This window comes from Pan troglodytes, chromosome 11, assembly GCF_028858775.2.
Source record: "Pan troglodytes isolate AG18354 chromosome 11, NHGRI_mPanTro3-v2.0_pri, whole genome shotgun sequence".
Taxonomy (NCBI): Eukaryota; Metazoa; Chordata; class Mammalia; order Primates; family Hominidae; genus Pan; species Pan troglodytes.
In genome coordinates, this window is record NC_072409.2 from 96,656,696 (window position 1) to 96,676,817 (window position 20,122).

A 20,122-nucleotide genomic window follows, 5' to 3' on the forward strand; every position below is an offset into this window, starting at 1 on the left:
AATCCCAGCACTTTGGGAGGCCGAGGCAGGTGGATCACTTGAGATCAGGAGCTCAAGACCAGCCTGGCCAACATGGTGAAACCCTGTCTCTACTAAAAATACAAAAAAAATTAGCCGGGCATGGTGGCAGGCACCTGTAATCCCAGCTACTCGGGAGGCTGAGGCAGGAGAATCATTTGAACCCAGGAGGTGGAGGTTGCAGTGAGCCAAGATCGTGCCATTGCACTCCAGCCTGGGGGATAAGAGCGAGACTTCATCTCAAAAAAAAAAAAAAAAAAAAATTACTACTGGTATATTAATAACTTATGACAGGGTCTCAAACATCGTTTTAAATGCTGGGAATTAAAGCAATGAAAATACCAAATAGTTGTCTTTATGGAGCTTACATTACGGTTGGAAAATAATTAGTAAACTTATATTTTCAAAAACATAGATGCTGTGTGGCCAGGCATGGTGGCTCACACCTGTAATCCCAGCACTTTGGGAGACCGAGAAGGGTGGATAAACCAAGGTCAGGTGTTCGGGACCAACCTGACCAACATGGTGAAACCCCATCTCTACTAAAAATACAAAAATTAGCTGGCCGTAGTGGCTCACGCCTGTAATCCCAGCTACTCTGGAGTCTGAGGCACGAGAATCACCAGGAGGCGGAGGCTGCAGTGAGCTGAGATCGTGCCACTACACTCCAGCCTAGGTGACTGAGCAAGACTTGGTCTCAAAAAAAAAAAACCATAGGTGCTGTGAAGAAAAGTAAATCAAAACAGAGAGAAAGTGGAAGGGAGGGGCCTATTTTTATGGTGTCACCAGGGAATACCTCTCTGAAGAAGTAAATAAGTAAGATCTAGCCAGGCGAGGAGGCACACACCTGTAATCCCAGCATTTAGGGAAGCTGAGGCGGGCAGATCACCTGAGGTCGGGAGTTCGAGACCAGCCTGACCAACATGGAGAAACCCCATCTTTACTAAAAATACAAAAATTAGCCAGGCGAGGCGGCGCATGCCTGTAATCCCAGCTACTCAGGTGGCTGAGGCAGGAGAATCGCTTGAACCCGGGAGGCGGAGGTTGCGGTGAGCCAAGATCGTGCCATTGTACTCCAGCCTGGGCAACAAGAGTAAGACTCCATCTCAAAATTAAAAAAAAAGAAGTAAGATCTAAGCAGGGGCCTAAGTGGCATGAAGGAGCAAGCAAATCATATGACAATAAAGGAAGAACATTCCAGGCAGGAAAAAAGTCAATTAATAAAAGCCTTAAAGCAGTAAGTAACTTGGTCTTTGAGGAACAGCAAGGCCAGTGGCTCTGGAGCTTAGAGTAGTAGGAGATGAGGTCAGTGAAGGAGAAAACAAGTAAGGCCTTTTAGGCTAAGACTAGGTCTTTGGATTTTTTTCTAAATATGATGAAAAACTATGAGGGGCCTTCAAATGAGAGTGACATGTTACCATTTATGTTTTTCATTTTAGCTGTTGTGAGAACAAACTAGAAGGAGAAAAGAATGGAAGCAAGGGAGAGCAGATAGAAGGCAATTAAAATAACCCAGAAAAGAGATAATAAAAATGGCTTATATTAGGGCAAAGGAGAGCAGCAAGAAATTATAATATTGGGGATATAGTTTGAAGGTAAAGCTGCTGCTGGTGGATTGGAAGTAAAAGGGGAAAAAAGAGAAAGCAAGTATGATTTCCAGTTTGTGGCTTAAGTGGGTAAACGATAGTACCATTTACTGAGAGGGTAACGTCTGAGAAAAGGGTAGGTTTGAGGAAATAAACCAATAATTCTTTTTTGGACAAGTTAAAATTGACATGCCTACTAAAATATTCAAGAGATGTAGAAAAGGCAGTCCTGGCAGGCACAGTGGCTCACACCTATAAACCCAGTCCTTTGGGAGGCCAAGGTGGGAGGATGCCTGAGGCCAGGTGTTCAAGACCAGCCTGGGCAACACAGCAAGACCCAGTCTCAATAACTACAATAAAATTAGCCAGGTGTGGTAGTATGCACCTAAAGTCCTAGCTACTCAGGAGGCTGAGGCAGGAGGATCACTTGAGACCAGGAATTCAAGGTTACAATGAGCTATAATTGCATCACTGTATTTCGGCCTGGGTGACAGAATGAGACCCTGTCTTGAAAAACGAAAAAGCAGTCCATTATAGTGTGGAGTTCAATGAAGATGTCAAGGCATGTCAAGGCCTGAGTCAAGAGCAAATTAATAATGCTTACAGCCATAGCATTAGATAAGATACTCAAAGAATTGTCAAATACTAACTGACGAATACTGATAAAGAAAAGTTACAAAGCCTAAGTCTAGGTGTGATACAACAACCTTCAGGTGAGGAAAGAGAAGCTAGAAAATAAGACCAAGAAGGAGCAGCCATAAATTAGGAAAGAATAAAGACAATATGGCATCCAGAAAACCAAGTAAAGTTTTTATAAAACAGGAACTGATCAATCACTTGTGTCAAATGCTGATGACAGGCAGAGTAATTTAAGGATTGAGAACACTGACAAGAGTGATTTCAGTTGGTGGGAGTGCAAAAGAGCCAACCTGGAAAGAGTTGGGGAAAAAATGGAATCTTAGAGGGTAGAGATACTGAGAATGAGCAATTCTTTCTGACAAATTTTGCTGTAAATGAGAAGGAAAGGTGTGTGTGAGAAATGAGCTGTTTTTGTTTTTTTCCTTTTGCCATCCCTACTGAAGTTAGAGAATTAAGAGTTATAGCATGTTCATACGCTAAGAAAAATGATTCGCCAGGAAAAATAATACAGGGGATGTGCAGGTCTAGATAAAATAAAAATAAAACAAACAAACAAAAACAAAAATATCGAAGATAACCCAGAGCAAAATCCTTAAATACACAAGAAGTCACAACATAGATGAACATAGACGAGATGGCTTAAAAAAAAAAAAAGTGGTCTGCAAGTAGGAATCATTTTCGCTGCAGAGAATAAAAACACTATGTGCAATACTTAAATCAATAAATAAACAAACAAACATGCCCAGTGCAGTGGCTCACGCCTGCAATCCCAACACTTTGGGAAGCCAAGGTGGGAGGATTGCTTGACATAGCGAGACCTCATCTCTATAATAAAAAATAATAATAATTTTCTAAAAAACAGCTAAGAGTCTAGAAGGAAAGAGATTACATAGTCTTCTTAGCAAACAAAGTAGAAGGACAAGCAGACACAGCAGTGGTGTAGGCACAATAGATATGTGTGGTCATAAATTTAAAGTGAGACGAGCTAGCCTATTTGTTTTCTCCAGCCACACTCCACTGCTCAGGTTCAAGGAATTACAGAGTTGACAAAGAACTGAGTGTAATCGGGGTTGAAGTTTTGCCTTGATTACAATGAAGGAAGAGAAGAACAAGAGTTTTATCACTCAACACCACAGAATGGTACCTACAGAACACTAATACTTACTGAAATTTTTATTAAATGAATCAATATAATTGGATAAGTTAAGAAGAGAATATATGAGGAGAATGATGGACAGTGAAAAAATGGCGTAGCTACTGGCCTGGAGGTCTTGATGGAATCCAAGAAATGTCCAGTGAGAAAACTGAAAAAATAAAAAAAAATAGGATTCCAAGAAATATCAAAATAGGGTACCGGAGTATGTGAGTTAGTAGAAGAGGAAGTGGAGGTCAGAGTTAGATGCTTACAATTTTTTTTTTTTTTTTTTTTTTTGAGACAGAGTCTCGCTCTGTCGTCCAGGCTGGAGTGCAATGGCATGATCTCTGCTCACCGCAACCTCCACCTCCTGGGTTCAAGCAATTCTCCCGCCTCAGCCTTCTGAGTAGCTGGGATTACAAGCACATACCACCACGCCTGGCTAGTTTTTTGTATTTTTAGTAGAGACGGGGTTTCACCACGTTGGCCAGGCTAATCTCGAACCCCTGACTTCGTGATCCACCCGCCTCGGCCTTCCAAAGTGCTGGGATTACAGGAGTGAGCCACCGCGCCCGGCCCAATGCTTACAATTTTTTAAGTTATAGATCATGGCGATAAAGTCTAGGGTAATGGTTCTCCGTCCTGACTATACATTGGAGCCACCTGGAACACTTTTTTTTTTTTTTTTTGAGACTGAGTCTTACTCTGTCGCCCAGGCAGGAGTGCAGTAGCGCCATCTTGGCTCACTGCAAGCTCCGCCTCCCGGGTTCACACCATTCTCCTGCCTCAGCCTCCCGAGTAGCTGGGACTACAGGTGCCTCCCACCATGCCCAGCTAATTTTTGTGTTTTCAGTAGAGGCGGGGTTTCACCTTGTTAGCCAGGATGGTCTCAATCTCCTGACCTCATGATCTGCCCGCCTCGGCCTCCCAAAGTGCTGGGATTACCGGCGTGAGCCACCGCGCCTGGCCCTGGAACACTTTTTTAAAAAAATCAGACCAATAAAATATGAATTTCTGAAGGTGGCCCACTACTATCAATATTTTTTAAGCTGCCCATTTAGAATATACAGCCAGAATTGAGAACTACTAGTCTAGGGTGTGATTATGCATGCAGACAGCTAAGGTAGGTTAGAAAAGAAACCTGCGATCTGCAAACTGAAGAACTTCTAATAAAGTTTTTTTCTATTATTCTTGATATGAATAAAAACATGAGCTGTGCTCAAAGTATTTCACATCCAGTAATTCATTTCATATTCATAACAACCCAATAAGGGAGGTCTAGCATTATCCCTTTGTGAGGAAAATTAGACACAGATGGGGAGAACGAAACTGTACTGAATTAAGAGTCCCAGGTTATACATAAAGTTAAAGGTGTATATTATAAACCCTAAGGCAACTACTTTTTTTTTTTTTTGAGGTGGAGTCTCGCTCTGTCACCCAGGCTGGAGTGCAGTGGCACGATCTCCGCGCACTGCAACCTCCACCTCCCGGGTTCAAGTGATTCTCCTGCCTCAGCCTCCCCCTCCCAAGTAGCTGAGACTACAGTCACGTGCAACCACGCCCAGCTAATTTTTTGTATTTTTAGGACAGATGGGGTTTCACTGTGTTAGCCAGGATGGTCTCGATCTCTTGACCTCATGCTCCTCCCGCCTCAGCCTCCCAAAGTGCTGGGATTACAGGTGTGAGCCACCACGCCCGGCCAAGGCAACTACTTTTAAAAATCAAGACATATAGCTAATCAGCCAATGTGAAGATAAATGGAATACTAAAATATACTCAAGTAATCCAAAAAGGAACAAACAAGAGATAGGACAAATTAAAAACAAGCAGGCCAGGCGAGAAGGCTCACGCCTGTTAATCCCAGCACTTTGGGAGGCCAAGGTGGGTAGATGACCTGAGGTCAGGAGTTCAAGACCAGCCTGGCTAACATGGCAAAATCCCATCTCTACTCAAAATACAAAATTTAGCCAGGTGTGATGCTGTGCACCTGTAATCCCAGCTACTCAGGAGGCTGAGGCAGGAGAATCGCTTAAACCCGGGAGGCGGAGGAGGCAGTGAGCCGAGATTGCGCCACTGCACTTCAGCCTGGGCGGCAGAGTGAGACTCCATCTCAAAAAAAGAAGAAAAAAGACCAGCCCGGACAACACAGTAAGACCCTGACTATACAAAAAAATTTTTAAAAATTACCCAGATGTGGTGGTGCAAACCCACAGTCCCAGCTACTCAGGAGGCTAAGGCAGGAAGATAATTGAGCCTGGAAGGTCGAGGCTGCAGTGAGCGACGACTGTGCCACTGTACTCCAGTCTGGGTGACAGAGCTAGACTTCGTCTCAAAAACAAACAAAAAAATCTGTATGTAAATGTTCATAGCGGCACTACTCAGAATAGCCAAAAGGTAGAAGCAATGTAAATGTCCATCAAGTCATGATAAACAAAATGTGGTGTTTCTATAGAACGTAGTATTATTCAGCCATAAAAAGGAATGAAGTACTACTGAACCTAGAAAGCATTATGCTAAGTCGAAGAAGCTGGACACAAAAGGTCACACATTGCCTAAGTCCACTTGTAGGAATATCCACAATAGGCAAATCCACAGAGAGAGAAAACAGATTACTGGGCAGCAGGGACTAGGAGACTAGGAATGGGGAGAGACTGCTTAACGGGTACAGCGTTTCCTTTTAGGATGATGAAAACGTTTGGGAACATTTAGTTTGTGGTAATACTTGCATGACATCGTGAATGTGCCGAACACCACTGAATTACATATTTTAAGTGGTTAAAATGGCAAATTTCATGTTATGTTAATTTTGTCAGAATTTTTTAAAAAAGGAATGAAGGAGTGATACATACTACAACATGGGTGAACCTGAAAAACACTATCCTAAATGAAAGAAGCCAGTTACAAAAGATCACATATTGTATGACTTCATTTCTATGAAATGTCCAAAATAGGTAAATCTATAAAGTCAGAAAATAAATTAGTGGTTATCTAGGGCTAGGGGTCCAGGAGAGAGGGACTGGAGAGTGACTGCTAATGTATACAATGGTTCTTTCTGGGGTGATTAAAATCCTTTAAAATTAGATTATGCTAATGATTGCAAAACTGTAAATCTACTGGAAAACATCAAGATACCCCCCTTTAAATAGGTGAATTTTATGGTGTGTAAATTATATCTCAATAAAGCTAACTTTAAAAAGGAAAAACTTAGGCCAGGCATGGTGGCTTACACCTGTAATCCCAGCACTTTGGGAAGCTGAGGCAGGTGGATCATGAGGTCAGGAGATCGAGACTAGCCTAGCCAACATGGTGAAACCCCATCTCTACTAAAAATACAAAAAATGGCTGGGCATGGTGGCATGCGCCTATAGTCCCAGCTACTCAGAAGGCTGAGGCAGGACAATCACTTCAACCCAGGAGGCAGAAGTTGCAGTGAGCCGAGATCTCGCCATTGCACTCCAGCCTGGTTGACAAATGGAGACTCCGTCTCAAAAACAAAAAAAAAAAAAGAAAGAAATAGCAATGAGATACCAATCCACACCTATTAGAATAGCTACAATCAAAAAAACTGACAATACCAAATACGAATGAAAATGCGAACAGGAACTCTAACATTCACTGCTGATGGAAATACAAAATAAAACAGCCCTTTTGGAAGGCAGTTTGGCAGTTTCTTACAAAGCTAAATACAGGCCTACCATATGATCCAGCAATCACATTCCTGAGGTATTTGATTATCCAAATTGATTTAAAAACTTATAGTCACACAAAACCTGCACACAATGATTATAAGCAGCTTTATTCGTAATCACCAAAACCTGGAACCAAGGATGTCCTTTGACAGGTGAATGGATAAACAAACTGGAATATATCCATACAATGGATTATTTCGCAATAAAAATAAATGAGCTAGCAAACCACAAAATGATGTAAAGGACCCTTAAATGTATATTGCTAAGTGAAAGAAGCTAGTCCAGAAAGGCTACATACTATATGATTTCAATTATAAGACATCCCAGAAAAGGCAAAACTATAGAAATAGTAAAAAACAGTAGTTGCCAAGGGCTTGGGGAAAGGCAGAAAGGGCTTAAGAGCTGAAATAGAATAATCTCATGGAGGTGAAACTATTTCTCACAATAATTTAATGGTGGATACATGTTGCCCAGGCTGGTCTCAAACTCCTGGGCTCAAGCAATCCGCCCATCTCAGATTCCCAAAGCAGTGGGATTACAAGCATGAGCCACCACACCCAACCTATGTCATACTTTTAAACATCATTTGAGTGTACTCCTTCTACTTACTTTTTTTTTTTTTAAGATGGGGTCTTACTGTGTTGCCCAGGCTGGTCCCAATCTCCTGAGCTCAAGCGATCGTCCCACCTCAGCCTCCCAATGTGCTTAGATTACAGGCGAGAGTCACCGTTCTACTTATGTTTTTTAAAAGCTACCTAAAAACAGCCTCAGGCAGTTTCCTTCAGGAGGTAGTCCAGACAGATCCACGTAAGTATTGCCCCTGAAGACCTTCCAGTAGGACAAGATGTGAAGGTAGAGGACACTGATATTGATAATCCTGACCTTGTGTGGGCCCTAGACTAATGTGTGTGCTTATGTTTTCATTTCCAACAAAAAAGTTTAAAAAGTAAAAAAAAAAAAGAAAAACGAAAAAAAAAAGGCCAGATGCAGTGGCACGCAACTCAGGAGGCTGAGGCCAGAGAATCACTTGAGCCCAGGAGTTGGAGGCCAGCCTAAGCAACATAGCGAGACTCTATCTCTAAAAAAAAAATTCATTTTTTAAATAGAAAAAAGCTTACAGAATAAGGATTTAAAGAATAATATTTCTGTACACCTGTAAAATGCGTTTGTATTTAAGTGTTGTTACGAGAGTCAAAAAACAACAAACATTTTAAAGCTTCTAAAGTCAAAAGGTTACAATAAGCTAATTTACTATTGATCAAAGAAAAAAATTTGATGAATTTAGTGTAGCCTAACTGTACATTGTTCATAAAGTGTACAGTAGGGCACAGTAATATCCTAGGCCTTCACATTCATTCACCACCCTTCATTCACTGACTCGCCCAGAGCAACTTCCACTCCTGCAAGGTCCTCTCGTGGTAAGTGCCCTATCATAGGTGTACCACGTTTATCTTTCATATCTGTCCTGTTCTGTGTTCCGTTCTGTTCTGCGTTCCATTCTGTTCTGTGTTCTGTTGTCTTCTGTCACTCTGTCGCCTAGGCTGGAGTGCAGTGGCGTGATCTTGGCTCACTGCAACCTCTGCCTCCTGGGTTCAATTCTCCTACTTCAGCCTCCCAAATAGCTTGGATTACAGGCGTCCACCACCATACCAGGCTAATTTTTGAGTTTTTAGTAGAGACACAGTTTCACCATGTTGGCCAGGCAGGCCTCAAATTCCTGACCTCAAGTGATCTGCCTGCCTCAGCCTCCCAAAGTGCTGGGATTACAGGTGTGAGCAACCAGGCCTGGCCTTTTTTTTTTGAGATGAAATCTCACTCTGTTGCCCAAGCTGGAGTGAAGTGGCATGATCTCGGCTCACTGCAACCTCCGTGTCCCAGGTTCAAGTGATTCTCCTGCCTCAGCCTCGCAAGTAGCTGGGACTACAGGCACACACCACTATGCCAGGCTAATTTTTGTATTTTTAGTAGAGATGGGGTTTCACTATGTTGACCAGGCTGGTCTCGAACTCCTGACCTCGTGATCCACCCACTTCAGCCTCCCAGAGTGCTGGGATTACAAGTGTGAGCCACCGTGCCTGCTTCCCGGCCCTTTTATACTGTATTTTTATTGTATCTTTTCTATGTTTAGATACACAAATATTCACCATTATGCTATAGCTGCCTAGAGTATCAGTACAGTAATATGCTGTACAGGTTTGTAGCCTAGAAGCAATAGGCTATAGGCTATAGCCTACAAGTGTAGCATGCTACACCATCTAGGATCATGTAAGTACACTATATGATGCTCGCACAATAAAGAAATTGCCCAATGATGCATTCCTCAGAATGTATCCCCCTAGTTAAATTACTTATGACTGTGTACATCTAACAAGAGAGTATCAAAGTGCATGCAGCAAAAACTGACATACCTGAAAGGAGAAATAAACAGCTCCACAATCACAGGGAGTTCAACACTCCTCATTGATGCAATAATTCACAGAAAAAGTAAACAGAAAATTATTAAAAATATGTAAGATCTGAAGAACATTATCAACCAACTTGACATAATTGTTATTTATAGAACACTGCACCCAACAACAGCAAGATAAACCATCTTTTCAAGCACACATAGAACATTCACCAAGATAAACCATATGCTGGACCGTAAAACAAGCATGGAAATATTTTAAAGAATATAAATTGGCTGGGCACGGTGGCTCACGCCTGTAATCACAGTACTTTGGGAGGCCAAGGCAGGCGTACACCTCAGGTCAAGAGTTCAAGACTAGCCTGGCCAACACGATGAAACCCCATCTCTACTAAAAACACAAAAATTAGCCGGGCATGGTGGTGTGCGCTTGTAATCCCAGCTACTCGGGAGGCTGAGACAGGAGAATTGCTTGAATCTGGGAGGTGGAGGTTGCAGTGAGTAACTTTTGTATTTTTAGTAGAGATGGGGAGTGCCACTGCACTCCAGCCTGGGTGACACAGTGAGACTCCATCTTAAAAAAAAAAAAAGAATATAAATTATGCAGCATGTTGTCTGACTACAATGGAATTAAACTTGAGATCATTAACATAAAGATACTATATAAAATTCTCCAGTATTTAGAAATTAAATAATAGTCTCCTAAATAACCCCTGATCAAAAAAGAAACTGCAAAAGAAATTAAACAATATTTTGAACTGAATGAAAAGAAGAAATCAATTTATGAGATGTGGCTAAAACAGTATTTAGAAGGAAATTCATAGCTTTAAGCACCTGTATTAGAAAATAAGAAAGTTCTAAAATTAAAGACATAAATGTCCACCTCAAGATGCTCGGGAAAAAAAAGCAGACTAAATCAAGGGGAAGTAGAGGAAAAAAACAAAAAATGCAGAAATCAATAAAATTTAAAATAAACAAGAAAATAAATATCAGTATCTGTAGATTAAGAAAAAAGCAAGAGGCTGGAATTACCAATATGAGCAATGATAGAAGGCATATCGTTACAGGTCCTCTAGACATTAAAAAAAGAACAAAGGAATATTATAGGCTAGGCAAGGTGGCTCCTGCCTGCAATCCCAGCACTTTGGGAGGCCGAGGTGGGTGGATCACCTGAGGTCAAGAGTTCAAGACCAGCCTGACCAACATAGTGAAACCCCATCTCCACTAAAAATATAAAATTAGATGGACGTGGTGGCGCATGCCTGTAATCCCGACTACTTAGGAGGCTGAGGCAGGAGAATCACTTGAACCCGGGGTACAGGGGTTGCAGTGAGCAGAGATCACATCATTGCACTCCAGCCTGGGCCACAAGAGCGAAATTCTGTCTCAAAAAAAAAGGGGCAGGGGAAGGGAGGGGAGGGGAAGAGGGGGGGAGGGGAGGGGAGGAGGGGGAGGGGAGGGGAGGAGGGGGAGGGGAGGGGAGGGGGAGAGGGGAGGAGAGGGGGGAGGGGAGGAGAGGGGGGAGGGGAGGGCAGGAGGGGGGAGGGGAGGGCAGGGGAGGGGAGGAGAGGGGGGAGGGGAGGGCAGGGGAAGGGAGAGGAGGGGAGGGGAGGGGGAGGGGAAGGGGAGGGGGGAGGGGGAGGGGTATGGGGGGAGGGGGAGGGGTATGGGGAGGGGAGGGGAGGGGGAGAGGAGGCAGAGGGGGATGGGGAGGGGAGGGGGAGGGGGAGGGAAGGGGGAGGGGGAGGGAAGGGGGAGGGGGAGGGGAGGGGAGGGGGAGGAAAGAGAAAACCTAACTAGTTCCTATATCTCTAAGGACTGCTAGCAACCACTAGAAATAGGAAGAGGCTGGGCGCAGTGGCTCATATCTGTAATCTCAGCACTTTGGGAGGCCAAGGCCGGCAGATCACCTGAGATCAGGAGTTCGAGACCAGCCTGACCAACATGGAGAAACACTGTCTCTACTAAAAATACAATATTAGCCGGGCATGGTGGTGCATGCCTGTAATCCCAGCTACTCGGCAGGCTGAGGCAGGAGACTCGCTTGAATCCGGGAGGCACAGGTTGCGGTGAGCTGAGATCACGCCATTGCACTCCAGCCTGGGCAACACGAGTGAAACTCTATCTCAAAAAAAAAAAAAAAGAAAGAAAGAAACAGAGGAAGAGTCAAGGAGGGGTCTTCCCTAGAGCCTACAGTGGGAGCAGAGCTCTCCTGACACCCCGACCTCATATTTCTACTTTCCAGAACTGTCAGAAAATAAATTTAAGCTGTTAGAAACCACCCACTTTGCAGTAATTTACTCTGGCAGCCCTAGGAAATTACTACACATATTGAATAATATTTTGGATGTAGTGAAATTAAAAATACATTAAATTTAATTTCACTTATCGCTACTTTTTTAGTGTGGGGGTACTATAAAATTTAAATTACATATTTGGTTTATATTATATTTCTAGAGGATAGCATTAATCTAGCCAGCGGCAATAGGCAGGAAAAAAAGGCATACAGATTGGAAATGAGTAAGTACAACTGGATTTCTCTGCAGAAATGTTTGTGTATAAAGAAAATCCTGGCTGGGTGCGATGGCTACGCCTGTAATCCCAGCACTTTGGGAGGTCGAGGCGGGCGGATCACAAAGTGAGGAGATCGTAACCATCCTGGCTAACACATTGAAACCCTGTCTCTACTAAAAACACACACACACAAAATTAGCCAGGCGTGGTGGCACAAGCCTGTGGTCCCAGCTACTCGGGAGACTGAGGCAGAAGAATCGCTTGAACCCGGGATGCGGAGGTTGCAGTGAGCCGAGATCACGCCACTACACTCCAGCCTGGGTGATAGAGCGAGACTCTGTCTCAAAAACAAAAAAACACAAACAAAAAACAAAATCCTAAATCTAAAAGCTGTCAGCCGGGCATGGTGGCTCACGCCTGTAATCCCAGCACTCTGGAAGGCCAAGGTGGGCGGATCACCTGAGGTCAGGAGTTCAAGACCAGCCTGGCCATGGTGAAACCCCATCTCTACTAAAAATACAAAAAATTAGCCGGGCGTGGTGGTGCGCGCCTGTAATCCCAGCTACTCAGGAAGCTGAGGCAGGAGAATCGCTTGAACCCAGGAGGTGGAGGCTGCAGCGAGCCGAGATCGTGCCATTGCACTCCAGCCCGGGCAACAAGAGCAAAACTCAGTCTCCAAAAAAAAAAGTCAAATCGCCTATAATTGCCCAAATAATAAGAGGAACAAATGTGAAAAAGGAAGAAAAAGAAAGAAATTCTACATATTAAAACAGCAAGATGCTGGAATAGATAGTAACTCATCTCCCTAACTAGACAATGTGACTGGGGACCAGAAATGATCTTTTAGAAAAAGTAGCATGCAAATGGAATAGTATATATGCAAACGCTCTGAGGGAAAAAATTTGAAAGTAGACTGGTGTGGCAGGTACACAGTGGGCAAGAAGATAAGGCTAAACCAACGTGGCCTGTGGGCCACAGGAAATGTTTGTATTATGTAACAGTTCTCAAGTCTATCCATTTTTTTCTACCCCTACCATGCTGTTCTCAATACATGCCTAGGTGCCTTCAAGATGTTCTGGATGATGAACCTGCGGTCTCACTCAAACTGCTCTCCCAATCCCTCCCTCTTAATGGAGCCAAAATATTTAACAGCTTAAATCTTCCAATAGCTCCCTGTTCTCTACAATATAGTCTTAATTTCTTACTTGACTGTAAGACCCTTCATGACACAGCTTCTACTTACTCTCCAGCTTCATACCCACTCCCTCTAAATTACTTGCATATTAATAAACTTCATCACATTTTTTCATTACTTCACGCCTTTTTACAGCAAGTTGTAAGTTTTTAATCAGATGTCTTATTCTATGTAAACCTTCTCTAATCCACACTACACAAGTGTTTCCCTCTGCTCCTGCAGCATATTTTGCTCTATTCTATATTTGTTGTGTTGTAGTTACGGTGCTTATTTATAGGGCTGTTTAACCTATTAGACCTTACTAGTCACCTTTTTATATTATTCTTATTATTATTCCTAGCAGATAGAAAAGGGCCTCTTTAATAGATCCTCTTTCCATAATTTAAAAAAAGATTTATAACATTTATGCTTTTAGGATCTAAGAATCCCTAAATTAAGAGATAATTGAACTGTACATACACAATAAAAAACTAGATTATCAGATGAGAATATCTCCTGGCTAATAAAATGAAAAAAAAAGAAATAAAAACATATCAAAGAAAAAACTCAATTCGAGAACAACCTTTAAATATTACAAAAACAAATTAAAATATTACAAAGATATATAAGATGACTCTTCTGGCCAGGCGCAGTGGCTCACACCTGTAATCCCAGCACTTTGGAAGGCCAAGGCGGGCGGATCACAAGGTCAAAAGATCGAGACCACGGTGAAACCCCATCTCTACTAAAAATACGAAAAATCAGCCAGGCGTGGTGGCGGGCGCCTGTAGTCCCAGCTATTTGGGAGGCTGAGGCAGGAGAATGGCATGAACCCGGGAGGAGGAGCTTGCAGTGAGCTGAGATCATGCCACTGCACTCCAGCCTGGGTGACAGAGCGAGACTCCGTCTCAAAAAAAAAAAAAAAAGATGACTCTTCTGTAAACCAACAGATAATAAATCTGGATTGGTAGATAATTAGGTTTGAATGAAACAAAGAACACTTCAAAACATTTAAGCCCCACAATATTACTTAAGTATAAGAGTATAAGAATTACATTACTTCTTATATCATAAGTTAATGTACACAAACTAGTAGCAAGTTATTAACAGAATTATGAATTTATATTTTGATTTTCACTCAATGAATGCAAGTGATACATGCACATCTACAGCCTTTCACCTTGTTTCAATTCAGTTCTCAATTAAATACTATATTGTAGCAGCCCTAATGATCCACTGCAAAGAAAGTAATTCAAAGAAAGTTGACTTTCGGCCAGGCGTGGTGGCTCACGCCTGTAATCCCAGCACTTTGGGAGGCCGAGGCGGATGGATCACCTGAGGTCAGGAGTTCAAGACCAGCCTGGCCAACATGGCAAAACCCCGTCTCTACTAAAAATACAAAAATTAGCTGGGTGTGGTGGCAGGCATCTGTAATCCCAGCTACTCGGGACCCTGAGGCAGAGAGAATTGCTTCATCTGGGAGGCCGAGGTTGCAGTGAACTGAGATCACTCCATTGCACCATTCCAGCCTGGGTGACAAGAGCAAGACTCATCTCAATAAAAAAAAAAAGAAAAAAAAAAAAAAGAAAGTTGACTGTCCCAAAATTTCAAAAAGTAACTTGGCATAGACCCATGGACCATCATATTAGCAAAATAATTTCATTATAGCATTATTTTAAGAGTAAAAAAGTATGGGTCAGACACAGTGGCTCACGCCTGTAATCACAGCACTTTGGGAGGCTGAGATGGGTGGATCGCTTGAACTTAGAGTTCAAGACCAGCCTGGGCAATATGGCAAAACCCTGTCTCTACATAAAATACAAAAAGTTAGTGAAGTGGGGTGATGCACGCACATGCGCGCGCACCTATAGTCCCAGCTATTAGGGGGCTAAGGCAGCAGGATTACTTGAACCCGGGAGGTAGAGGCTGCAGTGAGCTGAGATGCACTGCACTCTAGCCTAGGTGACAAAGTGAGACCGTGTTAAAAAAAAAAAAAAAAAAAAAAACAGCCAGGTGCGGTGGCTCACACCTATAATCCCAGCATTTTGGGAGGCCAAAGTGGGTGGATAACGAGTTCAGGAGATCAAGACCATCCTGGCTAACACGGTGAAACCCCGTTTCTACTAAAAATAAAAAAATTTAGCCAGGCGTGGTGGCACGCACCTGTAGTCCCAGCTACTCGGGAGGGTGAGACAGGAGAATCGCTTGAACCTGGGAGGCAGAGGTTGCAGTGAGCTGAGATCGCGCCACTGCACTCCAGCTTGGGCAACAGAGCGAGACTCGGTCTCAAAAAAAAAATTAATAAAAATAGCAATCAGAGTAAAAAAGTGGAATTACTAAAATGTTAAACCATGGAAATGGTTAAATAAACTGAGGCAGTAAATAAAACTTTGGACTATTAAAAGCCATAAAATAACAGTAATATACAGCAACAGGGAAAGCATGTTAAATTAAAAGACAATTATATTAACATTAATCACAGAATTATACACAAGCACAGACAGGATTAGAATATTATACTACTACATTATAGAAGTATAACAGCATTAGAGTACAGAAAAATATAAGTGTTAGATAGGGGAGAGTAATTTAAATTTTTTCTTTTGAATTTCTTTTAATCATGTTACATTTTTTCCAATAAAAAGTTTTCAAAGGCTGGGTGTGGTGGCTCACACCTGCAATCCCAGCACTTTCAGAGGCGTAGGCAGGTGGATCACCTGACATCAGGCCACCTGGCCAACATAGTGAAACCCCTTCTCTACTAAAAATTCAAAAATTAGCCAGGCGTGGTGGCAGGCACCTGTAATCCCAGCTATTTGGGAAGCTGAGGCAGGAGAATCGCTTGAATCTGGGAGGCAGAGGCAGGAGAATCGCTTCAATCTGGGAGGCAGAGGCTGCAGTGAGCCGAGATCAAACCACTGCACTCCAGCTTGGGTGACGAAGCGAGACTACATCTCAAAAAAAAAAAAAAAAAAAGGTTTCAAATACCATGTTAAGCTCTATTACATCCACATACTTAACATACGTAGAAAATGTTTTAAAGCTTTAAACTTCTTCCTGCAAAATATTAAGTTTCAAATTTCAAATAATAAAACTGCCTAATTTTGGAATATCCTACAATCTGATGCTAAAGACCTATTGTTTTACACCAGCTGTACTATGCAAAATCCTTTCCCCAAATTTTAGCTGATAAAAAGGAATTTCCCATTCCAACAAGGCATCCCTTTGCTACGTCTATCTGTCAAACTGACAATCTATGGCACCAGTATAAAGAAAATTAACATTTTAATTCAGTTATTATGAAAGCTTATCTGCCCTTGCTATTCAGCAAACATATTACATTGGAAATTCAAATTATGACAGAAATTCCGTTTGGCAAATCAAAAATACAAATGAAACAACCTGCCACTGACTCAGCAACTTTCTTTTTTACTTTACAACCTGTACTTAAGGTGCAAGCCTATGACTGAAACCTAGCTTTCAATTTTTCTTTTTTTTTTTTTTTAATCAGGCAGCCTCCAGAACCAGAGTAGGCTCTAAGAGATTCCCCTAGCTTTCAAACTGAGCAGCAAAGCCAATGCAAAACCAGTATTTGTTTTGGCAGGAAGCTCCAGTGAAAATATGAGATATTTTGGTCTTAACTGGCAGATACACAAAGAGCAAAGAAAGGTGCCTTATTGAGTTATTATTTATAATGTAAAATCCCTTGTGTATAGCTACAAATTCACTTTTATTGCAGATAATATGTTTCTTTATAGAAAGTAGCTCAACCAAATAATCTCCCAAATTTGGCACCAGGAATTGTTACAGCCTACACACCACTACAGTTCCTTGTAATTTAAAACATTTGCGTTTTAAGAACAGTCTCCACACTCCAACTATGCTGCCAATTTCTTCAGCTAAAAGCTTAAGTTTATACTACAAAATACTGTAGTTACTCTCGACAATAGAATGCACTCATTTACAAAGCATACAGGAGTAAATTACTCCAATATGCAACTTCAAAATTTCTCCAATATACAACGACAACATTTCTAACATCATACCTTTTCTATTACCCAAATCAGTAAGTCTAAATAGTAGTACTGTACACTGCACGAGGTACTATTGGCCAAAGTCAAGTCGCATATGATCAGTTCACTACAACAGGTTATACAAAAGATCAGACCCCTAATCTCAATAAATTATTTTGCAAAATGGTCAACGGAGATACCAATGCGGAGGAAAGTGTGGACTGAGTGGCAGAAAACCCTTTGCCACTACAGAAAAAAAAAAAAAACAAGTCAAAGCAAGCCTATATGACAGGCAGATCATGTTCATGAATACAAATCTAACTTCATTGCCGACTTCCCAGTCTCACAGCAAGACGGCAGTTTACCAACTCTTTAACAGTAATACAAAGAACAGGACAGAAAATATAGTTTCTTTTTTGCATGTTATAGTGATCAAGAATAAAGGATACCTTTAATGTTCAAAGATGAAAACTTCCTTTTGCAACTAATATTGCTCTTATCGCGTGTACACAGAAAAATCATACAACGCTCTGCATTTCTGATAGAGTAATACACACTATCACATCAAATCAAGTATTTATCCAGAACTTAGCGCCGTAGCACTAACGTTCTCCCCTCTCATTATACACAGACCGGAAGGGAAAACCTATTCCTACGTAAATTAGGGCCTAGGAAGAACGCCTCAACACGGGTTTGCACACAATTAAGCAGGCTCAGTGGGTCAATTTCTCAGGCTACAACGCTTGACAGTATCTCGGAGGCACAAAGAGACAGCTGAGGGTTCACTACTGGAAATGACACTTTCCCTCAAATCTGCACAAGTACCCGCGGTAACTACCCTAAATTTTCCCGTGTGACAAACATACATAAGGGGAGAAGGAGGCGGTACTATTTAAAAACTGGGTAAATCCTTATTAGTGCAGATAAAAGACGGTCTTCGAGAGGGAAAAGGTCTATCAAGCAGAAAAGGGGAGAAAAAAAAAAGACGTGACAGCATTCTTAAAACAGAAAAAGTCACAGCTCTTTACAGGAGTCAGCCTTAGGACTTCATTCCTTGGTTTTGTGTTTAGTCACTCCAGAGTTAAAAGGATACTGCCCTCCTAGAAAGTCATCCCCGACAAAGAAGCCCTGAGGATCGGCCACCGTAAGACAGAGAAGGAAATGTCCTCAATTCACCAGAGACACCTGCCCAGGTCCCCCTCCTCACCGTTGTCCCCGACACTTCTCAGCCCCCCGACTCCTCTCGAGACTGCCCGCCACCCCTGGCTCTAGCTCTCCGCTCTCTCAGCCTCGACCCCCTCTGGGAAGCCCCGATCCTGCTCCCTCCGCACCCCGGCCCCCACCAAAGCGGCCGTCGCCCCGGCGGTCCCCCGGGCCCAGACCCCTCCCGCTTGTACGCAAACGATTCTCATGGGCCCGGCGGGCGACGCGGGGAGGCTCTTCAGGGGCAGCCTTTCCCCGACTGCATCCCGCAGGATCCGGGGACTCCCCGCCCCCGGAAACCGCGGAGAAACTAGGCCACGAACGCCAGCCGCGGCCACTCTCCGCCTCCTCGGCGACCCCCCGCGGGCCAGCCACTTGGAACTCAGCCCTCCGGGCTCTACCTGTCCCGCGCCCTCCCAGCCTTGCAGCGCAGGCCCCGCGAGGGCACGGCGCAGGCTTCCTCCGCCAAAGGCCCCGCGCCGCAGCCTCACCTGCTGCCTGCTCCTCTGTCAGCGCAGCCCCGACACGGCTTCTTCCTGGGGCAAGAAAGCACCGGATTCGCGGCCTGGGCGCGCTCGGCAGGGCAGGGCGGGGGACTAGCTCCAGCGGCCGCCGCCGCCTCAGTCCGGTCTGCGCCTGCGCCGCCTCGCGGGCAGGGTCTCCGAGGGGCGCCGCCTACAGCCAGGGGCAGTGGCCGGAGCGCTGGCCCGCGCGGGTGCCTCCGCGCTGTGAGCCGTCGGACAGTGCGGGCGGCGCGTCGCCTAGGAGCTGCCCGCGGCGCCGCCGTCCCAAGACCTGACCGCCATGTTTCTGTTCCCTTTTTCTCCCCCGCCTTCCGCCCCTTTCCACAAAACAGCACTTTCTTTTCCCCCTCCCTCTCCCTTTCCTCCTGCAGGGGCGGGTGGAAAAGGGCGGGGGGGGGAGAAGGCGCAGGGAGGAGGGGGGCGGGGCGGTGCTCAGGCCCCTCCCCCGGGGAGGGCCGAGGCCGTGCAGCCACCGCTCCCCTCCCCCGCCCGACCCCAGTGCGACCCCCGCGGGGCGCGGGGTCTGAGCCTTGCGGGCCTCCGATCCCCTCCTCAGCGTTCGCGCGGCCGAGCCTGCAGAAACAGAGCTGGGGAGAAAGCGCTCTGGAGGCCGCTGTGCACCCCTTCCTGCAGGGCTCAGACTGGCGGTGTGATGTGGGTTTATTGCCTTGGCCTGAGGCAGGTGGCGGCTGCTTCTCTCGGAGTTTTCAAAGACAGGGAAAGTGATGTCGAGTGGCTGAAGGTCACTGAGGACAGTGCCGAGAGATACGTGAAGATTCCTTCCCAGGGTGGGAGCTGGAATTCCCACGCATGAGTAGAGGGCTCTAGAGAGACCGGCGCGCTGGCGCTTCCCGAAACCCCTTGGCTCCAGTGCACCATGTGAGTCCCTGGCCGCGCTCGGTGTCTCTCCTTCGGCCCAGATTTGGGGATGGGAATTCCTAATGGAGAAATCGCTCATTTGCATAGTCAGTACCCTCACGCCTCCTAAGTGTAGCCTCATTGTCGACACAGACGCCTGCAGAGTCGTTTCTCTATAATGCAAATTTTGCAGGATATTTTTGAACAACGTTTTTGAGTTATCATAGTAAATGAAAAAACAATTACTAGTTATTTAGGAAGAAGGAAATGGTTTGAAGTAGAGATAACTTTTTTTACCTCTGGGGGGAAAAAAAGGCGAATGACTTCAGATACCATGGCAGGTCAAAATCAGAACTGGTAAG

The 20,122-nt window shown here is 44.1% G+C and overlaps 1 protein-coding gene across 9 annotated transcripts in view; it reads right to left on the minus strand.

Moving 5' to 3' along the window:
- Positions 1 to 19,291, minus strand: part of DENND4C (DENN domain containing 4C) — a 146,830-nt gene extending 127,539 nt beyond the window's left edge. For 5 of the 9 annotated variants that reach the window (XM_054658739.2, XM_016960670.4, XM_054658738.2 and 2 more), the window contains exon 1: positions 18,870 to 19,271. The gene's annotated coding sequence lies outside the window, so the exon portion shown is untranslated. Of the gene's footprint in view, positions 1 to 18,869 lie in introns of all 9 variants that reach the window. The other 4 variants (XM_063788704.1, XM_063788708.1, XM_063788707.1 and 1 more) reach the window with 2 other exon arrangements.
- Positions 19,292 to 20,122: the final 831 nt, after the last annotated feature.